Below are 25,081 nucleotides of genomic sequence, written 5' to 3'. Positions count from 1 at the left end.
TGTTTCATGCATCTCCACAAGTATACTTCATTCTTCCATTATAGTTTCATTTCTTGCACTTTAATTCCCATATTAATACTTAGAATGTAACACTTAGGACTTTTCTTTGTACTTTACTTTCATGTCATTTACATTTCTTGCAAGACCATAGAATGTATCTAGGCCAATGATGTAATAAGGACTATGGACTCTAATGATGTACACCGACACAAGCACCGACACATGCACACACCTCACTTTAGGTATATGGCTAGAATATGCATGTTTAGATGTATGTTTAGGATTGTATGTTTAGATGTATGCCTAAGCTTTACACTTAGAGAAAATTCCAATTTTCCAAACAAAAAACTTGAACAACATCACTTGAAAACCTTTTCCAAAAATATAGGAGTCAAAACTCCTTTGCATTTTCCCTTTATTTTCTTAATCAAAATTTCAATGAATTTTAATCATACTTAGACCTTTTGGCAATTGACTAATTCCACCTCACTCTTTTCATAATCTCATGCCTTTAAGGCCTCTCTCCCTTATTCTTCAAAATCCCATTTTCAAACTTAAAATCAACCAACAAAAACAAAAACATTTTTTGGAAGCGAACTACGACGGATTTGATCCCTTAAACGGGTACGTAGGCAAGGAATTAAAATTCCTTCAATTCCAATAAAATAAAAATTCAAACACATTCTTCTCCCTCCAATTCTTTACTTAGTAAACCTTTAGGCTTAACATCACTTTCAAAATAGCATTTAAAAATAAAGCGCGCGCGTAGAAATTAAAGACGGTTCCTATAGGATACTATAGTCGTTATGGGTGCCTAACACCTTCCCGTAGCGAAAACAACTCCCGGACCTCGATTCTCAAGGGTTTTTCTCATTTTTCCCTTCCCAAGAAAAAATGAGATATCACCGGTTAAAAAGGTTCAAACGTAATCAATGTTTGACACCCGAAAACCAAGATAAAACAATGAACTCTATCTGGTTGATAAACCTTGCGAGCACGAGCCACTTTTTAGACTGCGGCGGAAAAAACCAGGAGGCAATGAGCACGTGAGAAGTCTTTTGTGACCAATGAATGCACATGATGCATGAGATGTGTTAATGCATATGCAAAAAGACTCTTTTTTGTGTTATCGAAGGGTTTTAGACGAACTAGAAATTTGTAAACATTACTAAACAATTGAAACATCAAAAAAACAATCAAACATCATAGAGTCTTACAAGATGATTCCCTTTGAAATACTAAGCCAAGGGATAGACTTTGAAATGTAAAACAATCATAAACAAATGGAAATAACAACAGGAAATGGAAATCCTCAAGCATAGGAAGTGGAAGCATCATCCTCGGACTCAGACCCAGACTCATAGCTGCAATATCGTGCATAGAAGTTACGGGCGCCCCTAGCCCTCTTGGAGTCCCTCATAAGCAACTTATCCTTTTCTTCAATTTCTTTCCTAGATTTAGCCAACTCTTTCTTTAGTGTTAACACCTCATGAGTCTTCTGTTCATCTTTTCCATCCAAAGTCATGATCAAATTCTCAGCCTCAAAATATCTAGTCCTCCACTGATGCTTCTCTCGGCTCTCCATAGCTAGATGCTCCTGATACATCTCCTGAGTAGGTGGTAGCAGAGGCAAAGGCATGGCTGGAATAGATGCAAACACATATCTCATGGCGGGGTAAGGCATACCAATCTTTTCAGCTTGGTTTATCACCCACTGTGTACAGGCCTCATGAGCAACACCGGTCCTTACACCCATATGCTTCACCTCTTTCTTCCGAAGTTTAGACCAAGCTTCTATGAAATCTTCTCTTATTCCTATAGGTGCATTGGAGTAGTGAAAGAAGTAAGGAGATGTAGCAAGATGGATGGGCTTCTCTTTCATCGGGAAACCAAATTGCCGCAAAGCGAGCTCCGGGTTATAGTTGATTCCACCCCGGGTACCAAGAAGAGGTAAATTAAGAAACTTTCCACCACCAAGGATAATTTCTTTCACTTTAGCAGCGGGAGTGAGCCAAACCACTTCATTAGGAGTGAGAGCCATGATCCTCTGTGAAATAGACCAATTCTCTGGATTGTCATGGAAAGACTTTGGAAGGTGCGAAATAAACCACCTATAGAGGAGAGGCACACAACAAAGAATGTATCCACGACCCTTGCCGGATCGATCGTGAATAGCATGGTATGTGTCAGCTAGCAAAGTAGGAACCGGATTCTTGGAGTGGAAGATCATAATAGCATTCATATCCACGAAGCCATCAAGATTTGGAAAGAGAATAAGCCCATATATGAGGAGTGCAAGAATAGCCTCAAGAGTGTCCTGACAAGTGGTTTTGAGGTTGGCTTTCTCAAGTAGATACTCCAAAGTGAACCCTCGCATGTGAGCCTTAGTGACAAGATTCTTGGAGACATCGGAAGTCTTGAGATAGAGATCTTTAGCAATAACCAATGGAGTAGGAGGATTCTCAAGTCCCGCGAAGGGTACCCCCTTAGCAATAGATAAATCCATCAAGCAAGAATAAGCCTCAAGTGTGGGCACTAACTGAAAGTCGGGAAAAGTGAAGCACTGATAGTCCCGATGGTAGAATTGCACTAGAGTGTGCACAAGCTTCTCATCCACATTAGTCTGGAGAAGAGTAAGTAAGGCCCCGTAACGATGTCGAAAACCAGTCGGATCCTCGATCTTGAGTGCCAAATCTCTCAAACTAGCCAAATCCACTTCCTTGAACTTGTAGGACTTAGTCTTCCTCATTCCTACAATGTTTACAAATTCAATTTGTCTAAGCCCTTCGATAAAATGCATGGAAAAAGTTTATGCATGTATGCATGTATGCATGTATGCATGATTATGTTCAAGTACGGAGAAAACATGGTGGGTTGAGATTCAAAGTCAAGGAGTCATGGGTGGACACGGTGTCCGGTGAATCTAGGGCTTTGGATAATAGTAACCGGGTTCAAAAAAGTTCCCAAGTCGCAACCTCTCCGATGTATATCATGGTGTCACGAGACAAACACTCGCTCCATAATTATCCGTAAGAAGGTTTAACTTGAGTGTAGTATCGCGTGATGACTAAAACTCGAGACAACACTCGGTTTAGCCTCCGCACTACATCCTAGAAAATGGCCATGGATGGGTTCGGTTATCTACGGTTCATAGTGTCATAGAACAATTAGAAGTAAAGTGCCTAAATGCGACAACACGCGCCGACAACATCACCCCCAAAATGCCTCAGCTATGTGGGTTTGATCGCATGATCCAATACACGAGGCAACCCTCGGAATGAATTGTCGATTATATCCCTCCTAAATCCTAAGTTCACTCAGCCCGGGTGTAGGACTTTTGATATTCTCACCCCACACGTTTGCAAGAATTTAAACATTTATTCACATAAGAAAACAAAAAGGAGCAAGTAAAAACGAAAGCGCAAGCGTGGAAATAAAGACTAGGCGTAACTCTCGAATCTCCCCAGTGAAGTCGCCAGCTGTTTTATCTTAGTTTTCGGGTGTCAAACATTGATTACGTTTGAACCTTTTTAACCTTTGATATCTTATTTTTTCTTGGGAAGGGAAAAAATAAGCAAAACCCTTGAGAATCGAGGTCCGGGAGTTGTTTTCGCTACGGGAAGGTGTTAGGCACCCATAACGACTATAGTAACCTATAGGAACCGTCTTTGCTTTCTACGCGCGCGCTTCATTTTTAAATGCTATTTGAAAAGTGATATTTACACCTAAAAGTTTACTAAGTCAAGAATTGGAGGGAGAAGAAAGTGTTTGAATTTTTATTTTATTTGAATTGAAGGAATATTGTTTCCTTGCCTACGTACCCATTTAAGGGATCAAATCCACCGTAGTTCTCTTCCAAAAAGGTTTTTGTTTTTGTTGGTTGATTTTAAGTTTGAAAATTGGAATTTTGAAGAATGAGAGAGAGGCCTCAAGGGCATAAGATTGTAAAATTGTGAGGTTTGATTAGTGATTTTGGAAAAAAGGTCGAGTATGATTAATTTTCATTGAAATTTGATTAAGAAAATAAAGAGAAAATACAATGGGATTTTGATCCCAAGGTTTATTTAGAAAATGATTTGGGTGATATTATTCAGGTTTATTTGAAAAATGATTTTTTTTCTAAGTGTAAATCCTAGGCATTCATCTAAACATTCAATCCTAAGCATTCATCTAAACATGCATATCCTAGCCATACATCTAAAATATCTATGTGATGTGTGTGCATGTGTCGGTGCTTGTGTCGGTGTACATCATTAGAGTCCATTGTCCTTTACATCATGCCCTAGTTTACATTCTATGGTCTTGCAAGAAATTAAAATTGCATAAAAGTAAAGTACAAAAAAAATCCTAAGTATTACATTCTAATTTTTGCATGTATTTTAAAGTGTGAGAAAGATAGAAACCAAGAATATAAGATGGAGAGTGAGATGCCTTATGGAATGCATGAAATATGAAATGAAGGAGTTAGTAGCACATGATAATATCAAGAAAATAAAGCAAGTAAAATATCAAGACAAAAGCATAGAAAACTTCACAAAATAAAGCCAAAAAGTGCAAAAATATAACTAAAATTTACTCACAAAATGCAAGAATCCTATTGCCTAAAATTCTCACATTCTAATACATTTTTCAAAGGCTTAGAATCAGGTCTTAAAATGAGAATTAAGGCAACATGATGAACTTGACATTTACAAAGTAAATTTAGGCATATTTGCACTATTTATTCACAAATGTAACTTGTAAATCAAGCAACTAATCAATATTCACACACAAGCATTAAAATTATGTACAAACAGTAGCTAAAGATTCATAGAATCATATAACATGTACATCAAATAATCATCAAGAACATAGAATGGAATTGAGCAATTTTTTAGAGGTTTTTTCACATAAAATCAAGAAATAATGCAAGAAAAATGTGATAATATTTTTTAACAAAATTTTCAGTAAACAAAATGCATAGAAACATCACAAAAATAGCAAGAAATATACATGAATTTTTTTAGAATTTTTAAGGGATTTCTAGGCTCAAGAACATATAAAACTTCACAAATTTTAACAAAAATAGTAAACAATTAACAAAAAATACCACACATATTTTTAATCAAGATTTAACACATAACAACATCACAAAAATGCCAAGAAAATGATCAAGAACATATAGAAAATTTTGTGGAATTTTTATAAGAATTTTTGAGTGAACAGGGGTGTAAAAAGTATTAGGCAGTGTAGAAGTAGTAAGAAAAATCACAAAAACGAAATCCACAACATATAAGGGTCCAAGCCCAAACCTAAGAGAAAAACTGGGCTATTAGGGGACACAAGAATCGTTAGATCGATCCAATTGGATCGGATCCAAGATCCAATGGTCCAAACATACAAAGGAGCACGGTAAGGACATGTACTTGCACGCATGGGATTAAAATGGAATGGATGCTTTAAAACTGAGAACACGTGAACCAAAACAAAGCTCCTTCCTCTTCTTCTTTCCTGCGATACTTCTTCTTCTCCGTACAGTTCCGGTGAGCTTGTTCCTCCGGCGTGGTGGCCGGAAACGTCACCACTACGCCGGAGTTCAAGATCTCTACAGTTTTCAAAGCCTTTCACGTTTTAGAAATCAATTTCCACGAAAATCACCGATCCGGATCCGATTCGAAGAAGAAAGAACTAGGAAAGATGATTCTGATGTTCGAAAGTTTGAAAGAAGTACAGATAACGATAAACACGAGATTACCTCTCCTTCGACGGTGCCGCTACGACTTGAAAGCAGCTGTTACCGTTCTGGTCCCGTTCAATTTCCGTTTCGTCTTTCTCCTTGCTATTTTTCTCCGATCTGGTCCGAATCCCCTCCGTTTGCCTTCTTTCCTTCACGAATTTTGTTGTGTCATGCTTCTTGCACCGGCTTGGATGCTTGTACGAACTCAGGAACAGCAATACTGAAAACGTTTTTCACGTTTGGAGGCAAGCTCGTTCTGGACTCTGCTTTGTTGTATGTGTTGAACAACGATCTGAAACCTTGTTGCTGTGCTCGAATCTCTGTTGTTATTGTTTGAGAATCAGAAACTGGATTGATGAATTTGTTGCTTCTTTGATGCTGGAACGAGAGCTAAAGCTTTGTGTTGTTGGAAATAGATTTTGGATGATTTGTGATCGGTTAGGAATGATGATTGAAGGTGGTTATGGAGGTTTTTGGTGATGAATGTGGTGGTTAGGGATGAAGATTGAAGGTGGTTATGGAGGTTAGAGGTGGTGGAGGAAAGTTGTTATGGTGGTTTTAGGTGGAGGTGAGAGTTAGTTAAGGTATTTTTGGTGGTGGTGAAAGTTAGTTACGGTTTAGAGAAGAAGGGGGAAAAAAGAAATTGATTTTTTTTTTTGTGGTTTTGTGTATTTTTGTGAAAATGATTAGTTAATTGACCTTGACCATGACTCATCTATCTATAGGTGATGAATGGGATTGATGGACCAATGAAACAATGCCACGTGTACTTGAACTTAACAAACCTTGACTTTGACTCTAACAAACTTGAAAAAGGATTAAAATGCAAATAACAAAAGTACAAGGACCAAAATGAAAATTAAAACTAAAATTGAATTGAAAAAGTAAATTGAAAATTAACGTAAAGCGAGACGATTAAAAGCAACAAAGCAGATTAAAATGAATGAGAAATTTTATGTAAAATGACAAAATGCCCCCTAGGGACTAAAACGACTCAAAATGACTCCGATGTAATTTTAAAATGGTTTTTTAACAGGGAAATAAAGCAAGAATTTATACAAGCAAATTAAAAGACTCAGAGACAATTTTTAGAAATTAAACAGAGTTTTAACACATGAAAAGACTAAAATGCCCTTAGGGGCTAAACTGACTCAAAATGACTCAGATGCAAATTCTTGAAATGGATTTTAACATGGAATTAAACGAAAAAAATCATTCAAACCAATTGAAAGGACTTAGGGACAATTTTTCGAAGATTGAAAGAAATTTTAACATAGGAAATGACTAAAATGCCGCTAGGGGCTAGACTGACTCAAAATGACTTTAAACGTAATTTTTGAAATGGATTTTGACATGAGATTGAAACAAGGATTTATACAAATCAAATGAAAAGACACAAACAATTTTCAAGGACTAAAACGAATTTGAATGCAGGAAATGACTAAAATACCCTTTTTCATGAATTTTGCAAACAAAATTGAAATAAGATGCAGAGAAAGATGCAATTGATCAAGGAAACGTTCAAATGACTTGAAATGCAAGAAAATAAGAATTGAGCTAGTATTTTTAGGTCCAAAATTAGGGTATAACACTTCCTGATGAAGAAGTGAAGGAATACTCTATGTCCCAATGATGGTTGATCACTGCCACCACCTTTTGGTAGCAGGTTCTCATTCTGAATCTTCAGAAGCATTTTCTTCTCTATGTCCAAATCAGCATATTGACCTTTCTTCTTGTTATTGAACATGGACATGTTGACAATCTCGTTCCAAGGACTTGTCTTGGGGTTAGCTAAATCTGATCCTGCATATTTTCCAGTTGCATCTCTTCTGAGTACACTTGCAATGACTTCTTCAAAGATGTATACATGAATCCCCATGATGCTATATCTTATCTATTCACATTTGAACGGTTCCAGCTCCATTTTCTCTCTTGTCTTCCCTTCCAAAGAGGGGTTAAGCAGAATCTTCTGTGTTTCTTCCAACTTTGAAGCGGCTCTATCATACACAGAAGCCCTTACCCAGAAGTGCCTTACTAATGTCTTGTATGTTGGTCCATTCAACATATTGAAATAACCCATCAACTCTTGCTTTTCATAATAGCTTCTGATATCGCACCCATGATATGCTAGTGAGTTAAAATCCACCGGATTCTCTGTTTGAATTCCCAGTTCCCATTCTTTTAAGGACATAGTCCTTCCTTTAATCTCATATGCAGGTGCATCTTGTGTAGATGATTTTGGAGCAACTTCCTGCATGCTTGATGATGATTCTGGAATGGAACTTGAACTTGCCATTGATGATGAAGAAAGCTTTTTAGGGTTCTAGGTTTTAAGCTGCAGAGAATGCGCTTACTTTCGCAGAGAACGGTTGAAAGAAGAAAGTGTTTGTTGAGAAGTGAGTAGTGTGTGAATTGTCTAAGTGTTTTTAGTAAAACGATTGCAATTCAGAAAAGGGGACAAACAAATATAGCATTAATGACATAGGGGACGCGTGATAGTATATTCAAAACTAAAATCATCATTGCCCTCTTACGTTATACAACCGTACACATAAGCCACGTCAGAAGTTCTCAGAGTAACTGCCAAGTTAGTGGGCCAGGTGTCACCAAAAGTAACTTCCAGCGTTTCCACTAACTCTGCTATTCAGAAGCACAAAGTCCAACATCTGGACTTCAGATGCTGACGTCATCTTCAGAAGCACATTTTCCTCATAACCTCAATAAAGAGCTTCTGATGGACCACATCTTCTGGACTGACTTCAGGACCTAAATTCCTATTCAGGAGCAAGCAAATTTTAATCAGACACAAAGTGCATGTTCAAATTTTTCTATATAAAATCAAATTTTTTCACAATTAAAGACTTAGTAAATATATCAGCCCATTGATGCTCAGTATCAATGAATTGTATATCTAAAATTCCTTTTTGAACATAGTCTCTAATAAAGTGGTGTTTGATTTCAATATGCCTGGCTCTTAAATGTAGAATTGGATTCTTTGACAAACAAATAGCAGCAGTATTATCACAATAAATGGGAATACTGTTAGCATTAATCTGATAGTCTTCCAACTGATGTTTCATCCAAAGTAGTTGTGTACACCAACTTGCAGCTGAGATGTATTCTGCTTCTGCTGTAGACATAGCAATAATTATCACCCAGAAATTGACAATTGCCACTGGTTGACTTTCTTTCAATCCTGTCACCAGCATAGTCAGCATCGCAAAATCCAACCAACTGATAATCTAAGGATTTCCTATAAAGGAGTCCAAGATTAGTTGTTCCTTTCAAATATTTGAAGATTCTCTTAACAGCAGTTAAATGAGATTCTCTAGGATCTGATTGGAATCTTGCACACAAGCATACACTGAATAAAATATATGGCCTAGATGTAGTGAGGTATAACAAAGAACCAATCATACCTCTATACAGCTTCTAGTCTACTTTTGTTCCAGTATCTTCTTTGCTTAAGGTGCAGGTTGGATGCATTGGAGTGTTCATCACTTTACAATATTCCAGCTTGAACTTCTTCAGAAGCTCCATAGTATACTTTGTTTGATGAACATATACTCCATCTTTGCTATGATTGATTTGAATTCCAAGGAAGAACTTCAGCTCTCCCATCATGCTCATTTCAAATTCATCCTGCATTAACTTAGAGAATTCCTTAAAAAGAGATGCATTAGTAGAACCAAATATTATGTCATCAACATATATCTGCACAATAAGAATGTCTTTCTAAAGAGTCCTTCTGAAGAGTGTTGTGCCAACTTCGCCTCTTTTAAAATCATTTTTGATCAAGAAATTGCTTAGTCTATCATACCAAGCTCTGGGAGCTTGTTTCAGGCCATATAGTGATTTCTTAAGTTTGTAAACATGGTCAGGATGCTTAAGATCCTCAAAACCAGGAGGTTGCTTGACAAACACTTCTTCTTAAATGACTCCAATGAGAAATGCACTCTTGACATCCATTTCATATAATATTATGCCATGATTAACTGCATAGGATAGAAGTAACCTGATTGCTTCCAATCTTGCAACTGGAGCAAATGTTTCAGTATAATCAATGTCTTCTTGTTGACTGTAACCTTGTGCAACAAGTCTTGCTTTGTTTCTGACTACTTCACCTTGTTCATTCAACTTGTTTCTGAATACCCATTTTGTTCCAATAATGTTCTTATGCTGAGGTTTGGGTACCATATCCCACACATCTTTTCTTTGAAATTGATTAAGCTCTTCTTGCATAGCTAGTAAACATCCATCATCTGAAAGTGCTTTATTAACTGTAGCAGGTTCTATCACTGATAATAGTCCTATCATTGACTCTTCTTGTCTGAAGTGTGATCTTGTTCTTCTAGGACTCTCTTTGTTTCCAATGATTATATCCTCAGGATGTGAATACTTGTACTTGAATGAGTTCTTGGATTGAGTATCTTGCTGACAGCCATCTTGAGCTTCATCAGAAGCAACTTCATCTTGTGCTTCTGAGGTAGGTTCAGCTTCTGGACTTTCTTCAGATTCAGCTATCTGATCAGGTTCTGGAGTATCCTCAGGAACATGTATCTCTGCAGAACTTTCATCTTGCTCTGGAGTTTTACTTCCAGGCTCTTTGTCATCAAATTTAACGTGCATTGATTCTTCAACACAAAGTGTTTCTGAATTATACACTTTGTATGCCTTTGACTTTTCAGAGTAACCTTAAAAGATTCCTCTTTGGGCCTTGGCATCAAATTTCTTTTGGTAGAGCTTGTTATTTAGAATGTAACAGGTACATCCAAATTGATGAAAGTAAGAGATATTGGGTCTTCTTCCCTTAAAGAGTTCATATGATGTTTTCGCCAAGATAGGTCTGATATAGATTCTATTTTGGACATAACTTGTTGTATTCACTGCTTTTGCCAAGAAATGTTTAGCCAAATTGTTTTCATGAATCATGGTTCTAGCCATTTCTTGTAAAGTTATATTCTTTCTCTCTACAACCCCATTTTGTTGTGGAGTTCTAGGAGAAGAGAATTCATGGACAATTCCAAGTTTTTCACAAAAGTTTTCAAATGGCTCGTTTTCAAATTCTCCACCATGATCACTTCTTACTTTTAAAATTTTCATTTCTTTTTCAAACTGTATTTGAGTGCAGAAGTTACTTAATACATCATAAGCATTATCTTTACTTTTCAGGAATTTTACCCAAGTTCATCTGCTGTAATCATCAACAATAACTAATCCATATTTACTTCCATATAAGGATGCAGTGCTAACTGGTCCAAATAAGTCAATATGAAGTAATTCTAAGGGTCTGGAGGTTGAGACAATGTCTTTTGTTATAATAGATGATTTTACAATCTTCCCCTTCTAGCATGCACCACAAAGTGCATCTGAATGATAGTCAATGTCTGGTAGGCCTTTGATAAGTTGTAACTTACTAAGCTTAGAGATTAATCTCCAGTTAGCATGTCTCAACCTTCTGTGCCACATCCATTTCTTACCATTCACTTACAGAAGGAAAATTACCTTCTGGTCAACCAGTACATAGAAGTTGATTTTGTAAACATTCTCCATTCTCTTTCCCTTGAATACTATGGATTTTTTTTCTTTGTTGATTACTGTACAGTTGGTCTTTTCAAACATCACACCATAACCATTGTCACAAAACTGACTGATACTCAATAGGTTATGTTCAAGACCATCTACCAACCACACATTATTAATTGAGATAGAGGAGTTACCAATAGTTCCTGTACCAATGATCTTGCCAGACTGGTTGCCTCTAAACTTCACACTTCCTCCTTCTTTCATTGTGAGGGTAAGGAACATAGACTTCTCTCCTTCATATGCCTTGAGCAACCGCTGTCCATGTACCATGATTGTTGCTTTTCCTTTGCTCTTAGACATATCTGCAGTATTGACATTTTCAGATTTAGGTACCCATTGTTTTATGGGTCCTTTCAGGTTAGTACTCTTCACTTCTTTTACCTTGTGCTGTAAGTTCGGTAGCTTCTGGTTAATCATTACCTTAGGTTTAACAACCTTTGGTTTTGATTCCCCAGGAGCAGTAACTGCTTTGTTCTTCTGAAACTTAGACTTTAGAACCTCAGATTCATGTTTCCACAGACTCTGAGGAACATGTTCTGATCTCTTCAGAATCCTGATCTTTGAAGTTTTATAATCAGAGTTAATCATAGCCTTTGGCTTAGAGTTCTTTGGTTTTAAGTAATCTTAGCCTTAGAGCTGGAAGTTTTAGGTTCTGATTGAACCACAGTTTCAACTTTAGCACCTTCAGGTACAAAGAAGGTTTTCAATCCTTCCTTGATGCATTCACAACATGCTTTGAGACTGATTTCATTAGGTTTCCCTCTTGAAAATCCAATCCCTTTGCCATTGTTTCTATAAATATTGTAAATCATTGAAGCAACTTTGCTTTTATCAATACCAGATATATAATAAAATCCTCAAGAGCAATTTCATGCTTGCTTAAAGACTTTCCATTACACTTTTCTTGTAGCTTCTGACAAAGATACTTAAGTTCTCTTCATAAGTTTTACAAATGAAGTCAAAGTCTCTGAGTCCTTCTTCAGAAGCCTTCAGATCCAATATAGTTGATTCTTGTTCTTTCATTAAATCAACATATTTTTCTTTTAAATCTTTCAACTCATTAGTTCTCAATTCAAAATGTGTAAGAAGTTCTTTAACAGACTCAATAATTTCTTATCTGGGAATCTTAGAGTATACCTCATTTTCATCTTCAGAGTCTGAGTCAGGATCTGCTTCTGAAGTCTCAATAGCCACTAACCCCACAACTACATTTGCTTCATCTTCAGCTTCTTCCTTTTCAGACCCAGATTCACTATCTAAATCTTCCCAGGTTGCCATTAAACTCTTCTTAATCTGCTTTCTGAATTTCCTTGTGTTGAAACTTGATTTCATTGACTTATCCTTTGATTTCTCCTTCTGAAGATCAGGGCAATCAGCAATGAAGTGTCCAGGCTTCTTACAGTTGAAGCATCCCTTCTGATCTTCTTTCTTGGAGCTCTTGTAACCACCTCTCTTACTCAGAAACTTCATGTTCTTCCTTGCCAGATACTCAAATTTGTTGGAAAGCATAGCCATCTTCTCAGTAGGATCTTCATCAGACTCTCCATCAGGTGACTCATCTTCAGATTCAATAACTTTAAGAGCTTTTGATGACTTTCCTTTAGATGGTAGAGCAATAGACTTAGTCTTCTTAGCAGGCTCATGTTCAATAAGACTTATCTCATGAACTTTGAGAGAGCTGACAAGATCTTCAACACTTAAAGTGTTTAAATCTTTAGCTTCCTTAATAGCAGTAACCTTTGGTCTCCATCTAGCAGGCAAGCTCCTTAGTATCTTGCTAACATGATCAGAAGCAACATAACTCTTTTTCAGTATTTGTAGTTCAGAGATTAGGGTTTGAACCTTGAGTACATCTCCTCAATAGTTTCATCATCCTTCATCTTGAACAACTCATACTGATGAACAAGCATAAGAGCTTTTGCTTCTTTGACTTTCTTGCTGCCTTCATAGTTAGAACAAAGAGAAGCAAACATTGATTTAGCAGTGGATTTGTCACTCATCTTCATATACTCTGCTTTACGTATAGCAGTGACAAGTGCTCCTCTGATAATATGATGCTTCATGTAAAGTTTCTTCAGAGCATGAGTGTGTTTCTTTTTGTCAACAGCAGCTCCTTCTTCATCAAGAACCAAGTCACCAACACCATCTTTAAGTATGTCTCATAGTTCTTTATCTAAACCCATGACATAGCTGTAGAAGTTGGTTTTCTACCAAGAAAATTCTTCAGGATCTCCATTGAACTTAGCAATCTTTCCAAAGTTAGACTTCTTGTTGTCACCATAATCAAATGGAACATCATTGTTGTGCGCATGTCCAGCATTGGAGGAATCACCAGACATGTTTTTCTCAGATCTTTTTCTGTTACACTGTTAAATGTTAAGACAACAGACTAGGGCTCTAGATACCAATTGAAGGTGAGAAAAACACAAGAAGGGGGGTTGAATTGTGTTAGCTTTTTCTTCGTTTTCTCCTAGGCTGAAACACACAGGCCAGAAGCAAATAGAGACTGCTTCTGAAGTGATGTTCAGGACTAACTTGCAGCGGATAAATACATAGAGAGAGAGAGAAAGAAGGAAGACACAAAGCAATTATACAGGTTCCTTCCACAAACCGGAAGTAGTCATGTCCCCCTTGCACTTCCAAGGAGAGTTCACTATAATGTAATATCTTTTTACCATTGCTCACTGCTAAACTTAGCAAGAGACTTCAAATGCTCAAGCATAACTGCAAGAGACTTCCTATGCTCCTGAAGACAATCAAGAGACTTCTAATGCTCAAGCACAACTGCAAGAGACTTCTAATCAAACAAAATTACAATGAAAAATGTTTGAGGTTGAACACTATATACAATCAGTGGTGTTCACAATACAAATCAGATACAGACTCTTTAGACTCTAGAATTTCTAAGATATGAGCTTTGAAACAGAACATCAAAAAGAGACGTTGTGAATTGCCAGCACATCAAAAAGAGTCGCTTGAAGCTTTGATCAATCACCAATGATGTTTTACCTGATATGGTAGTTGTCCTATGAAGGATCAATTTCAAATCCATTCCCATTGTGAAGGAACATTGTTGCAGGCAGAGCTGTTTTTCTTGTCCTGTAGCAGAGACAAAAACAGAGTAGTGGAGGCAGTGGTTATACACTTCGTACAGTTGTACTTTGTCAACGCTTTTTGAAGATAAGCATCCAATGCCTTCAAATCCTCTCAAAATGACCGTTGCTTTACAATTCCAGTCTTCTGCAATGCTTAGACGAGATCAAATCCATTGAACAGCCTTTGAAGCTTTAAGTCTTGCATCTCCTGATGAACTTCAGCTTATGGTGATCTTCAGCTTCTGATGAGATGCTTCTGATGAACTTGCTTCTGATGACATCATCACTTCAGGAGCACTTTGTCTTCAGGAGCACTTCTCTTCAGACACTTTAAGATTCCTTTTTGTTGATTCAATACCTCTCTTTTGTTCATCTAGAACCTATTTAAGATGTAAAATTTTGTCTATGGTCCTGTACACTAAAACAAATATTAGCTTATCCAATTGACAATTTTTAATACATTGTTATCATCAAAATGTTGGAGTAAGCCCTAATAGCCAATCTATATTGATTGGGTTTGGCTTTGTATCATGATATTGATATAAATATATATATTGTGAAGATATAAATTATAAGGCGTTTCTTTATTGATTTTGTTTTGTTTCAAAATAATAAAGTCCCTAGAATAGTTAGTCCGTTTAATGGAACATTAAGAATAACTTAATTGTGAGACCCCGTTAAACATAAGGAAACTATTCTAAAAGTATCCGTAGTCAAGCTTTATTGAGAAGTGGGATATCATTAAAGCATAGAGACTATTATGTGGGTAGACTGATGATCACAGCTCACAGATCATGGATAAAGAGTTATCAAGTCTTCACATAGATATAAATATTAGGAGTAATATTTATATTGGATTGACCCGCCGTGAGAATACTACATAGTAAGTTATGAAATTGCCATAAGATATTCTCACAGTGATAATAGTGTATATCGCTTTTAGACCTGAAACCACTATGATCCCTAGATGTGGACTCAAGTGCTTTGTTGCCATTCTAACGTTGTCTGTAAAAGGATAACCATAATGTTGGTTGATGGGTACTTGATGAAGCTTGCTGAGGGACATGAGTGTCCTAGATGGGATTTGTCCCTCCTCATAAACAGGAGATATATCTTTAGGCCTCTTGATGAAATATGACTGTAAAACTGCATGGCCATGCCGAACTAAGTCAATATAAGATATTGGACTTATTCGTTATTCAGTATATTTCGGAATCTAGAAATATAAACATTGATCTATACAAGGGTGACAATATCTATGCCTTGGGATCAATAAAGATATCGAGACAAAGGAGTAATTGTACACATAAAAATTATCATGGAAAGGTTTCGTCAGATCACCTGACATTCTTGTCACTTGGGTAGCAATGATGTGTTGCTAGATACCGCTCATTGTTTATAATATTAAATATTAGATTTAATATTATTGCCAACATGACTAGAACCTATAGGGTCACACACAAAGAACAGTCAAAAGAGAAATATATAAGTATGACTTATATAAATGGTGCGTTTAGTAAATAGCGCTAATTAGTTAGCAAAATTACTAAACTCGTTGTTGGGCTTACTGAAGCCCAATAGTGACTTCTGACTTGCAGAGCACACTAGAAGTTCTATAAATAGAACTCTAGTGCAGAAGTTTTTGGTTACAGGTTTTTGGAGCAACCCTTTTTCTCTGCACTTCTGATTCCTTGGCTAGCACTGAGTTTTGGAGGAGCACTGTTCGTGTGGACTAACTAGAGGCATCGTTGTTTTGCTTTGCTCGTGATCAGAAACAATTCTACTACAAAGGTTCTGCTCTTCAAGAGGTAAACACATGAATCCTTAAATTGTTTAAGTATGTGTTTGATTTGTGATTAATGATTTAAGCAAGATCCTTTTCAATGGGATTTCTTCCGCAAAGAGGATTAAAATTTTTGAAAAACGCCTCTTAAAATCCCTTCACAAAACTCTCAAAGGTTCATTGTTAAACATATTTTGTTCCAACAGAAAGATGTGCTTCTTCTGGAGATACCCACAAATAACAATTATCTTTAGACCTGGTTCCTTTCATGAGGACTTCACCCTCCTTATCAGTAATCTGACATTTTGGTTTGCTGAAATTTATTGTAAGTCCTTGATCACATAGTTGGCTATGCTAATTAAGTTGGCACTTAGTCCTTCTAGCCACCAATCCCAAGCTTCATCTCTCTAGTTCTTATTTTCTCCTCTAGATCCCCTTTCTCTCTCTACCTCTATCTCTAATTTTCTCATAAGACTATTGTTTATATAGTCACTACAAAAATGAGCTCAATCTCTAGTTGTCTTAATGGGCACAATATTTTTACCAACTAACTAGCAACAAACTCGTGCTAAGCACGGGCCCGTGCTCCGTGCGGGTTAATTCGAAGTGGGGGGCTATTCATCAAATCCCATTTTTATACTATATGAATTGAGAAAATAAGAAAAAATTAATGATAAAGCCGACACGAATGATAAAAGGGCAAATTACTTTGACTTCCCTTGAGATTTTCTTAAATAAAACAAACACCCCTTCTAATTTTCCAAACACATCAATCTCCCCTTGTTTATCCATTTCAATAACTTTGTAATTATACAATTTAATTTCAATCATTTTGGTCAATGGAGAAACAATAACAACATTTGTTTTTACCACCAAATAAAATCAAACATCGGCAATTACAGAAGAGATCTGATGAGTCTTTATCTAGTCTATTTTTATGCATTATTTAGTATCGTTTTATTTAGATTTAGTTTTATTTTATTTTAATTTTATTTCCATTTTGAATCTTTTACTTCAAATTGAATTTTATTTTATTTCAGGAACGAATATATGATGGAAGGTGTCTTGGAGCAAAAGAAAGAGGACTGGAGCAAATACAGTTCAAAAATACGAAGATACAGAGACAAAAATATGTCTCCCAGAAGTCAGAAGCTTGGCACGGCCCGTGCCAACATGTGACACGGCCGTGCCACCCTCCAGGCCAACTTTTGCTGCTTTTCTTCAAGCCCAAGTTACCCCGTTGTAGTTTTACTGATTAGCCCTTATAGTTGCTTAGATTTTAAGTCAATTGTAAAGCTATAAATAGAGTAGCACTCCATCATAAACATTCATCTTTTCTTGGAATACAATAAGTGACAATTGTCTTTCTAATAAAAGTTCATCGTTTTATTTTACCTTCTTGTTATTTATTTTATTGCTTTCTCTCTTCTTCCCCCATGTCTACGATGAACATGAGTGAGTAGACTTCTCTTGTTTTGGGATTATTGGATAAGTCTAATGACATAATCCTAATCAAACCAAGCTTAAACCCTAATTTCATGTAGCCTTAATTTCTAATCTAGATTCACCGTTTTAACATGGATTAACCATTATCAAACTATAGAAGCGAAAGTGGAGGGGGTTTGATAATTGTTGATCCATCATCCCAAATATCAATTCATAATGCGACAGCGGAGCTTTGATATTGGAACAAGTGAATCTAGACAATAATTGCAAAGACAGCGAAATAGTCTTTGCAATTATTGAGACATGTGTAGTTTCAATCCTTATAAGCTTCTTCTAGTAATCAAGTCAGCGAAATAGGCTTGGTTGCTAGGGGTAAACTCTCATCGGACTTGGTCGGAAAGGTGAGGGGATAAAGGGAAACCGGTCTTTAGAAATTAAGGTGTAAACCATGAAATTAGAAGTTAAAGTCTTGGCTAGTGAAGGATTAGTTATTATGACGAACCAATGATCCCGAGGCATCTTTTTATTATTGTTATTTACCTTCAGCCAGTTAAACCTCCTTTTATAAACTTTCTTCTCCTCTAATCATTTTCTAAAAGTTAGTTAGATTGAACAACTCCCTAGCGGAACGATACTCTCTTACTACTATTACTTCGATAGACCGTGCACTTGCGGTTTGGCCTATCAAGTTTTTGGCGCCGTTGCCGGGGAGTTATTTAATTTAATTAACCTTTTCTTAGTTATTAGAATTCTCTTTTCTTTTCTTCTTCTTTTTTTTATTTCTATTTTTCCTTCACCATTAACTTCTTGGAAAGCACAAAAATAATACCGACATGGCTGAAGAACGTGCTCTTAAAGAGTATGTGATTCCTTTAACGGAAGAGCCATATGTTATTATCGTGTATCAAACGGTTGAGGGTGAAAACTTTGAAATTAAGCCTACCCAACTTAAGATGGTGCAGCAACATTATTTTTTGGGATCCCCCGACGAGGATCCCAATCTTCATATCTGAACTTTCTGGCAGCTCACTGTAACATATAAGGCAAACCAAGAAGCCTTAAGACTGCATCTCTTCCCTTTTTCTCTAAAAGACAAAGCTCTTACTTGGTTCCATTCCCTAAGAGTTGGCTCCATCACCTCATAGGATCAAATGAAGCGAGAATTCCTCGTCAGCTTCTTTCCCCCATCAAAAATCACCCGACTAAGGGCAAGGCTTTACCAATTCACTCAAAAAGAAGGGGAATCTCTCTATGATTCATGGGAGCGTTTCAAGGAAATGCTTAAACTTTTCCCCCTCCATGGATTAGAGGAATGGTTAATTATCCATATTTTTTACAATGGGTTGTCATGTGCTACTAAAATCTCTGTTGATGCAGCTACAGGTGGAGCTCTAATGAACAAGGACTTTAAAACAGCTTATGCCTTGATTGAAGACATGGCTCTAAATCTCTTTCAATGGACCGATGAAGAAGTCGTTACAAAGTCTTCACCCTCCAAAAGGAGGGCATGTATGTACGAAGTCTCTAACTATGATCACCTTGCTTCTAAGATTGATGCACTAACCCACAAATTTGAAAAACTGAATGTTAGTGCTAGCACTTCTACTTCTACACCTCCCTCTTGTAAAACATGTGGTGAATGCAAACTAGGTAGTGTTGAACAAATAAATTTTATTCAAAACAACCAAGGGGTAAGTTTTAACCAAAGCCTTAATAAAAACTCCTTTGTTCAAGAAACAACACCACCTAGTTATGCAAATGTTCAAAAAGTCATTCAAAAGTCTAATCTTGAACTTTTAATGGAAAATTATCTTTTTAATCAATCCGAACAGCTCAAGGAGCTTATGGATCAAACTAGACTTTTGAAAGACTCACTCACTACGCTCACATCAAAAGTAGACTCTATTTCCTCTCACGACAAAATCTAAGAGACTCAACTCTCCCAAGTTGTCCAAGAAATTTGCCAACCTAAAATGAACGCTGTTACACTTAGGAGTGGTAAGCAACTAGAGGACCCCTTAAGAGTCAAGCCTAATGAGGTTGAGAAAGAGATTAGTGAACCACAAGGTGAGAAAACTAGGGAAGAGGGCGAAGAACCACAAGGTGAGAAAACTAGGGAAGAGGGTGAAAAACCACAAAGTGAGGAAGCTACACCGCCTCCTTTCAAACGAAAAATTCCTTTCCCTCAGAGATTTTCCAAGCCTAAGCTTGATGAGCAATTTAAAAAGTTCATTTAAATGATGAATAAAATCTACATTGATGTTCCCTTCACCAATGTCCTAACTCAGATGCCTACCTATGCTAAATTTTTAAAAGAAATTCTTTCAAAAAAGAGAAAAATTGAGGAGAGCGAAACGGTGAACCTTACGGAAGAGTGTAGTGCCATCATCCAAAATAAATTGCCACCAAAGCTTAAGGATCCAGGAAGTTTCTCCATACCTTATGTCATAGGACCTGAAATAGTAAAAAAGGGGATGTGTGACTTAGGAGCTAGTGTCAGTTTATTGCCTTTATCTCTTTATGAAAGGTTGGGATTGGGGGAACTTAAGTCAACAAGGATGACCCTATAATTAGCAGACCGTTCCATTAAGTATCCTGCTGGAGTCATAGAGGATGTCCCTGTCAGGGTAGGAGAGATATATATCCCCGCAGATTTTGTTGTGATGGAAATAGAGGAGGATAACCAAGTACCAATACTTTTGGGAAGGCCCTTCCTTGCTACCGCTGGAGCTATAATCGATGTTAAGAATGGTAGGTTAGCATTTAATGTTGGTAAGGAAACTGTTGAATTTGAACTTGCTAAATTAATGAAAAATCCTACCATTAAGGAGTCTTGTTGCATGTTAGATATGATCGACTGTTGTGTGAAAGAATGCTCCTTAGCATCAACTACACATGATGGTTTGGAGACATGTTTGGTAAGTGATGCAGGTACAAAGCTGGAAGGAGATGCCAAAGCTTACGAGGAGTTACTGAATGAAAATCCTCCCGTGGAAGGTTTGGGCTTAGAAGAGCTAGTGAAAGAAGAGCCAGCCCCTCTACCAAAAGAGGCACCAAAGGTGGAGCTTAAACCACTCCCACCAAGCTTGAGGTATGAATTCTTGGGCCCCAACTCAACTTATCCTGTTATTTTGAATGCATGCTTAAATGAGGTAGAAACTGAAAAATTGCTTTATGTCCTCAAGAAATACCCTAAGGCTATAGGTTATACCATTGATGACATTAAAGGAATAAACCCATCATTATGTACGTATAGGATACTACTTGAGGAGGACTATAAACCCTCCGTTGAACACCAAAGAAGGCTAAATCCTAATATGAAAGAAGTTGTGAAAAAAGAAGTCTTAAAACTCCTAGATTCAGGTGTTATTTATCCAATTTCTGATTCTAAATGGGTTAGTCCCGTTCAAGTAGTGCCTAAAAAGGGTGGTCTCACAGTTATTAAAAATGATAAAAATGAATCCATTGCAACTAGAACCGTCACCGGTTGGACGATGTGTATTGACTATAGGAAGCTTAACAAAGCAACCCGTAAGGATCACTTCCCACTCCCTTTTATAGACCAAATGTTAGAAAGGTTAGCCAAACATTCACACTTTTGTTACTTAGATGGTTATTCTGGATTCTTCCAAATACCTATTCACCCTAATGACCAAGAGAAAACCACTTTCACATGCCCCTTTGGCACTTTTGCCTATAGGAGAATGCCTTTTGGTCTTTGCAATGCTCCCGCTACTTTCCAGAGATGCATGATGTCCATTTTTTCTGATTTTCTTGAAAATATAATGGAAGTTTTTATGGATGATTTTTCTGTGCATGGATCTAGTTTTGATAATTGTTTGACTAACCTGGAAAAAGTTTTGGAAAGATGTGAACAGGTGAATTTAGTGTTGAATTGGGAAAAGTGTCACTTCATGGTAAGAGAATGAATTGTCCTAGGACACTTAGTCTCTGAACGGGGTATAGAGGTAGATAAAGCAAAAATTGAAATTATTGAAAAAATGTTACCTCCTACCTCGGTCAAAGAAGTAAGAAGTTTCCTAGGACATGCGGGGTTTTACCGTCGTTTCATTAAAGATTTCTCTTCAATTACTAAGCCACTAACAAGCTTGCTCCTAAAGGATGCAGATTTTGTGTTTGATTATACATGCCTAAAGGCATTTTGCAGGTTGAAAGAAGCTTTGGTCACTACCCCGATCATACAACCACTGGATTGGAACTTACCTTTTGAAATAATGTGTGATGCAAGTGCCTATGCAGTTGGGGCAGTGTTAGGTCAAAGGAAAGACAAGAAGATGCATGCTATATACTATGCAAGTTAGACCCTTGATGGGGCACAGGTAAATTATGCTACAACAGAAAAAGAATTGTTAGCAGTAGTCTATGCTATTGATAAATTCAGGCCATACTTGGTAGGATCAAAAATCATTATTTACACAGATCACTCGGCAATAAAAAATTTGTTAAACAAAAAAATGCCAAGCCGAGGTTGATCCGATGGATTTTGCTTCTCCAAGAATTTGACATTGAAATAAAAGATAAAAAGGGCACTGAAAATGTTGTAGTTGATCACCTGTCCCGTCTTAGGGAAACCAATGAGGACGAGTTGCCTTTGGATGATTCCTTTCCGGATGACCAACTCTTCTTGTTGGCACAAACTAACGCACCTTGGTATGCAGATTTTGTTAACTTTCTTGCAGTAGGAGTACTACCACCTGGATTGAGTTACCAACAAAAGAAGAAATTCTTCCATGACCTCGAGCACTACTGTTGGGATGAACCCTACCTCTTCAAAAGAGGCTCGGATGGAATTTTCAGAAGATGCATCTCTGAAAGCGAGGTAAGTAGTATTCTTTACCATTGCCATTCCTCTTCCTATGGTGGCCACGCCAGTAGTCAAAAAACTTCTTTCAAAATTCTTCAATCTGGTTTCTGGTGGCCATCACTTTTCAAAGATGTGCATCTCTTCATTTCTAAATGTGACAAATGTCAACGCACCGGTAATATTACTAAAAGAAATGAAATTCCTTTGAACAACATCCTTGAAGTTGAAATTTTTGATGTATGGGGTATTGATTTCATGGGGCCATTTCCCTCTTCTTTTGGTAATCAATACATACTGGTGGCGGTTGACTCTGTGTCCAAATGGGTTGAGGCCATTGCCTCCCCCACTAATGATGCAAAAGTAGTCATAAAATTGTTCAAAAAAAATTATTTTTCCAAGGTTTGGAGTGCCAAGGGTTGTAATAAGCGATGGAGTGTCTCACTTCATTTCTAAACATTTTGAAAAACTTTTACAAAAAGTATGGAGTGAAACACAAAATTGCAACACTCTATCACCCACAAACAAGTGGACAAGTTGAGGTCTCAAATAGACAAATAAAAGCCATCCTTGAAAAAACAGTTTCTAACTCTAGGAAAGATTGGTCAAGTAAATTTGATGATGCATAGTACTAGTAGAGTACCAAAAGAAATCCAGAATATTAAGGTATAACACATCAAAATAGGCACACACAGATGCAAAAAAAGTATTCAGGGCATATCCCACAAAATAAAGATAGACAAAACATCATTCAGCAGTTCCAGAACTGCTATCTGATTCTTCCTTGTTGTCCTCGCTATCACTGTCCGCTTTATCTGCATAATCATCTGCCTCCTGTCCATTTGCAGCAGTAATTTCACCTTCCAGAGAGTGAATCATCAGTTCAAACTTGGCTTTCCTTTCCTCCAGCAGAACACAGGTGTCCTTGAGAGCTTTCACAATTTCCTGTTTAGTCATTAACCCTGCATCAGGTGCAGTTCCAGATGTTCCAACAATGTCTGGAAAATGATCAGCACTGAATAATTTGGGGTGTAAGGTAAGAGGTGGTTCCCTCTTTTGTGGGACATCAACAGCAGTTATAAGACTTGGATGTTGTTCTAACATAATACCATACAGCAGGGTAGGGAATGCAATGGGACACTTCACAACATCAGTTTTGGCATGCTTGACAGTTTGTTCAAAAATGTATTTGCCAAAATCCATCTTTGACTTAGACCCTACAGCATATATAAACTTACCCAGACCTGTTGCAACATCAGAGCAGTGGTGGTAGGAGCCCAGTTCACAGTTGCAATCCTGTTCAAGATAGCATACTTTACTAACAGTTTTCCAGATGAAATTTTTTTCTTCTTTGGCCAAACTATAATCTGATTTGCAGTGATCTCCTTACACACTTGGCTGTCTGTTATCTCTAGTTTAGGAATGTTGGTTTCTTCAACATCAAGAAATTTGTTAATAATGCTTGGAGAGAAGTTGACTCATTTTCCTCGTACAAACACCTTTTGATATTCCCTGCTAAGGGGATCATCACAATCATCAGAGATGTTCACCAGGAATTCCTTTACAAGCTTCTCATAGCAATCACCAAGATGGCACACCGTCTTCATTAGACCTGCTTCTTTAATGAGCTCCATTACAGCCTCAATTCCTAGAGCCTCCTTACCTAGTTCGCTTTCTAAAGCTAGTCTCCTATGATAGATATATTTCCATCTTAGTGCATTTTTCGGCAGATGAAAGGAAACTTTGTCAATGGGTACACTTGTCACGGTCTGCAGAGTCTTTTTCCCAGCTGTCTTCTTATTTTTATAGAGGGCGATGTTTAGAACCTCCTCCTCAACATTTAACTCAGACTCACTTGATGACACAACCTTCCTCTTCCTCATCTTTCCAGCAGTAGAGTTCACTTTCACTTTACTCCAACCTTTCTTGGGGCCCACACCATCAATCTTTTTCTGAGTTTTGTGAGTTTCTACCTTAGCAAGAATTGCCTTTCTTTTATTACTCCTTAGCCTTTTGGCTGCATTCACTACTTCTATCTCAGTAAGTGAAGCATCTTCAGCGACAACATCATCAGCCATCACCAAGTTTTCATCACTTTTATTTCCATTCACATTTTCTTTTGGATCAACCTCAGCATTAGTATGTCCCTCTTCCTCAGGGGATGATATCTCAGTTGAATGTTCAAAGGAAATTCCCTTTGTAGAGTCAATCTCCTGCCTAGACTTATCTTCCTCTACGATTTCATCATCATTAATCTGTTTGTCTTGTTGACTTTGGGATGTTTCAACATTCGGTTCAACCTCCTTTTGTTCATCAGTCTTCTCAGAGGTGCATTGATTTGAGTCAGCCTTAGTGTTAGGATCATCCATATTCAAGTGTTCTTTACTATTTCTAACAGTATCTAGGTCTTCTATTCCTAGATTTTTATCAGATTCAGAAGCAAAAGATTTAAAAATTTCGTCAGGGTTACCTTTTTCATCCTCAAAATAGGAAGCATCAGCAGTAGTTTTGGCGATCCCTTCAGCATCAACTCTGTTGGCATCCTTCTCAAAAGTCCCAACATTGAGTTTGACAACAGCAGAAACGATGGGGGTTTCTTTGTCAACCATGCTCAAGGTAGTTTCAGGTGTTCC

At 37.2% G+C, this 25,081-nt stretch overlaps 1 non-coding gene and 2 pseudogenes across 1 annotated transcript; 1 reads left to right on the top strand and 2 right to left on the bottom strand.

The window, feature by feature from the left end:
• Positions 1-5,884: 5,884 nt before the first annotated feature.
• Positions 5,885-8,012, bottom strand: LOC146921928 (uncharacterized; annotated as a pseudogene).
• A 10,813-nt stretch (positions 8,013-18,825) lies between these two features.
• On the bottom strand, positions 18,826-18,932 carry LOC146921927 (small nucleolar RNA R71). The gene has a single exon (XR_015013016.1). It is a non-coding gene; the product is annotated as a small nucleolar RNA R71 (small nucleolar RNA).
• A 982-nt stretch (positions 18,933-19,914) lies between these two features.
• Positions 19,915-23,077, top strand: LOC146921926 (uncharacterized; annotated as a pseudogene).
• The last annotated feature ends 2,004 nt before the right edge of the window (positions 23,078-25,081 follow it).

The sequence above is a fragment of the Medicago sativa genome, chromosome 5 (genome assembly GCF_051527215.1).
Source record: "Medicago sativa cultivar Bolivia chromosome 5, Bolivia_mono, whole genome shotgun sequence".
Taxonomy (NCBI): Eukaryota; Viridiplantae; Streptophyta; class Magnoliopsida; order Fabales; family Fabaceae; genus Medicago; species Medicago sativa.
This window is presented reverse-complemented; position numbering and strand designations above follow the sequence as displayed.